Raw genomic sequence first — 8,894 nt, 5'->3', positions numbered from 1 at the left:
TTGTGACAATTGTCATAAACTTAGCAAGAGAAATATCTGTTTTTTTTTCCGATATCATAAAGTTTTTTTTAATAATACAATGATGGTGGCAAACAGGAATACGGCCCGCCCGATGGTAAGCGGTAACCGTAGCCCATGGATGCCTGTGACGTCAGCAACAGTGATTTTACAATTCGTCGCACCTGTCACGTTGGTGAAACAGGGGCCAGAAGATTACCAAAAAGTTCGTTCCTATAATACTTCTTTTACAAATTTTGCTCTTCAGATCCCTTTGGAAATATCACTAGCAAATGTTCAAGAAAACTTCAACATTTAATCAGCAAATAGGCCCCAAGGGCACTTTTACACGTCAACATTGAATTTACATAGAGTCTGCGCGGAAAGAGAAGAGTCGAGAAATGTAGGGGAGTCCATACATTCTACGACACTTCTCTTTCCGCACAGACCCTACGAGCAAAGTATAGTCGCACCAAATGCGGATTTGATAGCCCACGCAGTGTAAGTGTTATGTATCCGTCATAATTTCATAGAAGTTTGACGTTTAATATGACACTTGCACTGCATGGGCTATCAAAATCGCTGCAGACTTTTTACGGTCTGACTATAGCTATTTATATTAAAATTATACTTAGGTAACTGCTGTGGCGCACTGGGATGTAAATAATTTGTTAAGAGCGCGAATTGGGTACTTTCCTACTAGCCAAATTAGCTTCTTTTTGGAACTGTCACAACGATTTGCCAATATCAGTGGGGAGACACTCCTGACTTCGGGCAAACTCGGCTCCGTTCGGCTCACCATTTGCTCCGAGCAATTATTAGGGTTGACACAGCATGACGTCCCTTTGCGTGCACGACCACTGATAAGATAATACCCTGAATTTTGACAACCCTAAATAGTCGAAAGGGATAGTGCCCTAAAGGTAGAAAGGGATATCATGATTCGACCTTGAATCGCTGTCAAGCTAAGGTTGTAAAGGGGCCCACTGTAACCAGTTCGCCGGACGATATCCGCCACCACACCACACCAGCTCGGAAAGGCTTAGGTACTTTGCGCTTCAACAACTGATAGCAAAGTTGCATTTTATTCACATGAATCACATGCAAAGTAAATTTTGAGTCGTTTTCTTATGTTTGGTGGTAGAATTGACTTTTAAACGATGATTTTGGATGGTAAATTATATTTAATAACTTTCATTTGGGTTTGATTTTGTTTGCTAATTTACATTTAATGTTTGCTTCGGGTTGGTGTGGTGAAAAATTTTGTGTTTCACTCGGGGCAAATATTGCCCTCGTGCTTTGAAATCCTCGCAACGCTCAAGAATCCATTTTTCGAATCTTTTACTTGCTCGGGAATCGATTTTGGCATCTTTCACTTGCTCGGGTATCAATATTAGCACATATTAACACACAATAATTTTGCCCCTTTGTAAAATAAATAACTATTTGAGTATGTTGTATGCACCCATATTTTACACTTGACTGCACTAAAATCTTGATTGTCGGATATGCGACTGCGTCATTATAGATCATAAATTATTATTAAGTAATAAGTTTAAACACTAATCTCAAAGATAGTCTGGTAAATTAAACTTCATTAGGTACTTGAAGGCCATTTGTAATCGTCTTTCGAATATATTTAAATAATATCAATGTCGCTTGCACTATTAATAAGATGGCTCCTGTTTCATCATGCAGATAATTAAGTGAACATTGAAGCTAGGTGTCACTGTCGTCTTTACTTAGTAACACCTTAGTAATTGCTCAGAAACTATATATAACTAACAAGACAATATTAAGGTTGACTCACGTTAGACCGGGCCGTGTCCGGGCCGGAGCTACCGGGGCTTACTTTTCTATGACATGACGTGATGCTTTCCATAGAAAACGATGCGCCAGAAGCTCCGGCCCGGACACGGCCCGGTCTAACGTGAGTCATACTTTAACTGTAAGAAGGTTTGGCAGTAAACCTGCAGAAATAAATGCAAAACCGGGCAAGTGCGAGTCGGACTCGCGCACGAAGGGTTCCGTACCATAATGAAAAAAAAGGCAAAAAATAAAACGGTCACCCATCCAAAAACTGACCCCGCCCAACGTTGCTTAACTTCGGTCAAAAATCACTTTTGTTGTATGGGAGCCCCACTTAAATCTTTATTTTATTCCGTTTTTAGTATTTGTTGTTATAGCGGCAACAGAAATACATCATCTGTGAAAATTTCAACTGTCTAGCTATCACGGTTCGTGAGATACAGCCTGGTGACAGACGGACGGACGGACGGACAGCGAAGTCTTAGTAATAGGGTCCCGTTTTACCCTTTGGGTACGGAACCCTAAAAAGAGTATTTCATGGGAAATTTGCAATTTTTGAAAATTCTCTTTAGACTAGTATTATATGATCTGTGTCTTTAGCATACTTATTGCTAGAACCAGCCATATTTTTTAAGCAGTATAATCGTATCTACCCAGGGCTGTCACAACACAACATGACCTTGCCCAAACAATGTAATAGGCATAACTTCATGCTTTAATATAGTTGCTATGTTTTAAGAGTTAATCGAACTTGAACTTTTACGTACGATTTATAGGTCGGCCGGCAGGTGGTAGCTACAGCACGTGCTAGGCAAAGGAATTTGACGTTATATCGTATGCATAAGGCCAAGCGCGCACCACGATTTTAATGTTTGCGACACGATTTTAGAATCGCGCTGTAATTTATCGCAGAAAATTCACTGCGCGCACTGCGATGAAAAGTCGACGATTTGTTCATTCTCGACATGGACTTCGTACCAGTCGCTTGTCGTGAAGCAATAGGTATGCAATTGCTGTATGACTTTGAGTATTTATACCACAAAGGTGATCTCCTTCTATTTCTATAATTAAACGGTCAACATCTAAGAGCGTCTCATCTTGTGACTCCATTGGAGAAGCAGGTTCCGATATGTTGACGCTTGGAGAGCGAAATGCCGACTGAGGTCCAGGGTGCGATTTTATAATCGCAGTGCACGCGGGGCCATACAGCTCCGTATGCTGCAATTCACTTTGCGACAATCGCGTCGCGAGCAGTCGCGGATAAATGTGACAAATCACAATTTTAAAATCGCTGCGATTTTTTCGTCGCATATGCGCGCACTGCCATACGTTACATTTCTGCGACTAAATTATCGCGCGACAAAAAGTCGTGGTGCGCGCTTGGCCTAATAGGGAGTATTACTTCAATGTTCTGCCGCCAGAGTGCAGCACTAATTTGTTTAGTAAACCATAGAGTAACTTATACATACTCATACTAGGCCTTAAACAGTTTTTTGACAAGTTTTTACTATGATATTGATGCATTTGTTTACAGGCGGCGTATCGTAAAACGCGAAAATCTAAATGTCTTTATCCGCCTCTCTATCGATCGAATAGGCAAGAGTGATAGAGAGGCAGAAACCGAACTTACGACTGTCGTGTTTCTCGGTAGGCCGTCTGATTGGCCTAGTGACGCCCTCTTGACGCAGAGTTTTGCATAATATTCCTTATTGTTAGACCGGAGTTTGACTTCTGGCCGCGTAGCCAACATGCCAATCGCTTACGCTCCGTAGCGATCGAAACGTAACAGTCACTGCCGCATTAATATGGAGGAGTGATAGAGAGACACAAAGCGTTTCGGTGTCGAAGCGATAGCGATTGAATCATTGACACATTTGACACCTTAGCTAGGCCGGCTGATCCTTATAGCGGTGTTCCGAGGCTTCAAGAAACTCGATGTTGCCAGGCTGAAAAGTGGTGCCGCTACCCCCAACAGCCCTTTGAATTTCCCCCTTACAATTCTCATTCTCATACATTCGCCTAGGTTACCTCTCCTAGGATGGGGGAGGATCGTGCTGTGAGAAGAGCGTATGTGGGGCACCCGGGCGGAAAACGTCCGTCTGGGCGTCCCAGATACCGCTGGAGTGACGAAGCCCAAAAAGACCTGTCCGCCCTCGGAATACCCAACTGGCGTGAAGTGGCGCAGAATAGGGCAGAATGGCGCTCTCTTGTGTCAGAGGCCAAGATCCTCTTTGGGTCACTGAGCCAGTGATGTATGTGTATGTGTATGTATGTAACTCTCCTAGGTCTCCCTTATAGTATCCGATGCAACTACCAACTAATATTATAAATTCGACTCCTTTTATGAAATTTGGAGTCCTTTTATGGAGTTAGTTTGACCTCCGACTCATTATTTCGATTTCGCTCATAATTTTACAACGCACCTTACATATAAATATAGGTACATCATATCTTAAACACTTGATAACTAGCACTTATCTCAAAATTAACAGGCTCAATATTTCCTGGTTAAAAATATTCATAAAACAGGTCCCTTTCATATAAAGATGGATTCTCGTATTAATTTTCAATTAACGCATCCTTTATGGCGGACAAGCAGCTAGTAATTGTTTGGTATGTTAACGAGATGCTATCTTGAAATACACGAGAAGACATGGCTACTGAATTTTGTATATACAGCCGAATGACCTTTAATTCGACATATTCCGCCAAAGGAGAAGTATGTACACCCACTCGTAGTTAATTTGAAATAAAGCATTCCATGAAATTGTACAAACGCGATTTTTTTGACGACCTGAAACTATTGGAGATTGCTTTTCCGTGATAAATGGTCAAAAAGGTGTCCAGAAAAAAAAATCATCGACATTATTAAACGCCTAACAAAAGTTCTAAAGTTCTAATACATGAAATAAAAGTTGTGTGTACGTGACAGCCCGTGGAATGCTTCAATATTAACCTAGACGACTAGTGCCGTGTGGTGCCGGCATCAGAAAAGAATAGCACCACCCCATCTCGTCCCGTGGGTGTCGTATAAGGCGACTAAGGGAAAACTGGCGACAGATATGCATATGAGCAAGGCTCGCCCGTATCCTTAGCGGGGTCCTTACTCACAAGAGCTGTGCGCACGCCACATCGAAAAAAAAAACCTAGACAACTATAGTAGTCATAATAGTTGACCGTTTTTAATATAGTACTAATAGTGGATTTGTGAGCTGTAGAACTTCATAGTTCTGTCATGTTAACCTTTTAACCGACGTAGACTGATATAAAAGACATACAAAATCGTGCTCGTTTCGCCGCGGTCTGATAAATAAGACAAAACTTCGTTTAAAGGATTACTCACGTTAGACCGGGCCGTGTCCGGACCGGAGCTTCCCTTCGGCGCATCGTTTTCTATGGAAAGCATCTCGCCTGCCATGTCATACAAAAGTTAGCTCCGGAAGCTCCGGCCCGGACACGGCCCGGTCTAACGTGAGTCATCCTCACCTTCGAACCGCTCGATGGAAAATTCTATCGCGGTTAAAAGGTTGAAAAAGTTCCCATAAATTGAATAGAGAAAGAAATCCTTTAATTTAAATTATTTAACCTCTCAAAATTTGACGAGAATAGGTAGATAACTGCGATCTGAAGAGAACAGCGGCATAACCGGACAGACATACAATATGAAAGCATTTTTACCCAAGCTGAGCGGAGACGCTTCGCTCGCGCTTCGAGCTCGCTCTGTCATTTATACCAACAGACTGACTGCCGTATTCGAACTTCAAGATATTCACAAGAGACGACACGTACTAGATCCATTCTAGATACGTTATAGTTTAGATATCAACTAGTTCTCTTTTGCAGAGCAATTCGGGCAACCAATGTTACTTTTACGTTAGATAGAGTAAGATATCTATTAGATGTGAATTAGACCTCTAAGTCATATCCTGTGGAAATCGTTCAAGAGTATCTCCAGAAACGCGCAAATGTCAAAATTGATAGATTAGATCTTTAAACATATCGTTATCGTATCTTGGTGATGTCTAAAAGATGTCTAATAGATGTCTATTTCAAAATCCGAATCGGGCCCTGAGCGCTTATTTGCCACCGCAGGCGCACAACAAAAGGCAGTAAGTCTAAGAGGAGTGCTATGTAAATTAGAAAGTAGTTTGGTTAGACATTAGTGTTGATATTAATATGATGTGCTGACATTTGTAATAAGGCCGGGTCAAACGTCAGGGTCGGATTGATGCATCGCCGAAATGGAGCAATTACATTCGTTATGATATAATTTCTAAGGCCCACTAACAAAAAAAAGGAGCATTTGTTATCTGACAATAAAGTTATGATCTATTGTCAAGTATAGTGCGTCAAGCAAATCTTGTCAGTAGCAATGTAAAGCAAACTAAAGTAGGGCAACACTCAAAGAGTAGTATTGCGCTAAGAAAAGCAGCAATGTACAATGTACATCGAACCTAAACTTTTTTTCCGCTGAGCGCGCCCGTCAATTCAAATTGTCACTCGCGGATTCTCTATTGAAAATGTTTGAAATTGTTATTAATAGGTATGGACGGACAATTTAAAAGCGGTGTGTGATGTTGATAAAAATGATTAACTAATTTGAAGATCTCAAAATAAAATTAGAAGTGGACTATGCCGTTAAACAAGAATGTATGAATAAAATCATTGCTTCAGCAGGTAGATGTCCTACTACTGGATTTTAATATTTTATTAGATTTCTCAGTTGCCACCGTAGGCATTGTAGGCATCTTAGCTTTGATTAAGCACAATCTTATTTAATATATTGGTATTTAATGGTGACACAGCAGAAATATCTCTTGAAATAGAATCGATTCAGAATGTAAACAAAGATGATGGCTGTCATTCCCGATCCACATTCCACAGATAAAGCACAGATGACACGCGATTTTCGAATTATTCGAACACAGTGTTGCTAACCCGCGATTTTTCAAATTTGCCGCCGTTTGCTACTGACAAGATTTGCTTGACCCAGTATAGCAGTACTGATAATTCCGCTCTTGGACGCTGGATGTCGGCTGCGAAATAACCCTCGTTTGACAAGAAAACTGACGTATGGAATGGGGTTGACAACTGTCATAGGTTTGCATAGATGGCACCATAATAGCTTATAGCCATAATAGGCTGGCACCCAAGTCTTAAAATTCCATTAAAAAACAAAAAAAAATACCTACACAATTCAATATCTGGCACTAATCTGCTGAATACTTCGACCGGCTAACCCCATTAACAGTCTATTCTCAAATTTCTCTATGGAAAAACATGTTTAACCTCCTAAACCCTAGAGTCATTTTTGCGTTTTGAATTTGGAGCCTTCTTTTATTTCCTTATAGTTTAAATTTAATTTGATTTTGTTCTTATGAAAGGACATTGGGATTTAGAAGGAATTGTAATTGTCACTAAATGGTTACAACAATAAAAAACCGGGCAAGTGCGAGTCGGACTCGCGCACGAAGGGTTCCGTACCATAATGCACCGTACCATAATCCGTACCATAATAACAAAAAAAAAAACCAAAAAAAAAAACGGTCACCCATCCAAGTACTGACCACTCCCGACGTTGCTTAACTTTGGTCAAAAATCATGTTTGTTGTATGGGAGCCCCATTTAAATCTTTATTTTATTCTGTTTTTAGTATTTGTTGTTATAGCGGCAACAGAAATACATCATCTGTGAAAATTTCAACTGTCTAGCTATCACGGTTCGTGAGATACAGCCTGGTGACAGACGGACGGACGGACGGACGGACGGACAGCGAAGTCTTAGTAATAGGGTCCAGTTTTACCCTTTGGGTACGGAACCCTAATAATAGGGTCCCGTTTTACCCTTTGGGTAAGGAACCCTAATAATAGGGTCCCGTTTTACCCTTTGGGTACGGAACCCTAAAAAACGATATGTTATATGGGAGCTCCGACCACTCCGTGCCGTGCGTTATTGTTTAACCTCTAATTATATCTATTACTCACAATTACATAATTCTATATTATGATTAACGATTTCAAAAAATAAGCCTGCGTATGTACCCATATTAAATTATCATTATCACACCAGTAACACGAAAGTTCAAAGCTCTAATGACCCAAAAAGCTGTGAGTGCTGTTAATTGTAACAAAAATTTGTGGATTTAAATTTTATTTCTTTACAAAACATCTAAAAACTATTAAACTAAACCTACAAAAGCACAAAACTAATAATGATATCAAATTATGCAATATGCATGCAAAAAGACAAATATACCTAAATATTTTGGTATATGAACGTATGTTTTTGTGCAAAATTATAATAAAAACATAAAATATATGGTATAAATAATAGGTACGGAAATCATTTCAGAATCCCTTGTGTAAATTTCGTTCGATAGCGTGACGAGCGTTCGCGTTTGCGTTGTCTATTTTTGTATGGGGTTTTAAACAGCGCGCCAAGCGGGACGTTTTGGAAATCCCATAAAAAATGACACTTAACGCCAACGCGTACGTCACGTCGCGAATTTGATGAAATTTACGCAGGGGTACAGTAAAATCAGGTTTATAATTGTGTACAAATGGGTCTAGCTTAACTTATACAGTGGAACCTCGATAGCAAAACTAATAATACCTGTTTAATATTAAATAATAAAAATAAATAAATATTATAGGACATTTTTACACAAATTTACTAAGCCCCACAGTCAGCTCAAGAAGGCTTGTGTTGTGGGTACTCAGACAACGATATATGTAATATCATCATCATCTCAGCCATAAGACGTCCACTGCTGAACCTAGGCCTCCCCCTTTTTTGGGGGGTGAATGCCATAATCGCCACGCTTGGCAGGCGGGTTGGCGATCGCAGTCGAGTAAACCGAATTTGAGGGACGCTGCTGCCCGTCCACCGGTGGTCTTGGACGTGGTTTAAGGACATACCCGGGTCCTGGACGCAGTTTAAGGACGTACCCGGGTCCGGGTATATGTAATATATCAATACTTAAATATGTACATAGAAAACAACATGAATCAAGAAAAAATATCTGTGCTCATGGCACAAATACCGGGATTCAAAGATTTGAACCCAGGACCATCGGCTTCACAGGCAGG

General features: G+C 40.4%; 1 long non-coding RNA gene across 1 annotated transcript in view; it reads right to left on the bottom strand.

Moving 5' to 3' along the window:
• Nucleotides 1–897, bottom strand: part of LOC134671797 (uncharacterized) — a 498,925-nt gene extending 498,028 nt beyond the window's left edge. Inside the window, exon 1 of the long non-coding RNA XR_010099274.1 lies at nt 873–897. This is a non-coding gene — a long non-coding RNA (uncharacterized LOC134671797). The remainder of the gene's footprint in view (nt 1–872) is intronic.
• Nucleotides 898–8,894: the final 7,997 nt, after the last annotated feature.

Source organism: Cydia fagiglandana, chromosome 16, assembly GCF_963556715.1.
Source record: "Cydia fagiglandana chromosome 16, ilCydFagi1.1, whole genome shotgun sequence".
Taxonomy (NCBI): domain Eukaryota; kingdom Metazoa; phylum Arthropoda; class Insecta; order Lepidoptera; family Tortricidae; genus Cydia; species Cydia fagiglandana.
The sequence above is the reverse complement of the archived record's forward strand: the minus strand, read 5'-3'. Positions and strand labels throughout refer to the sequence as shown.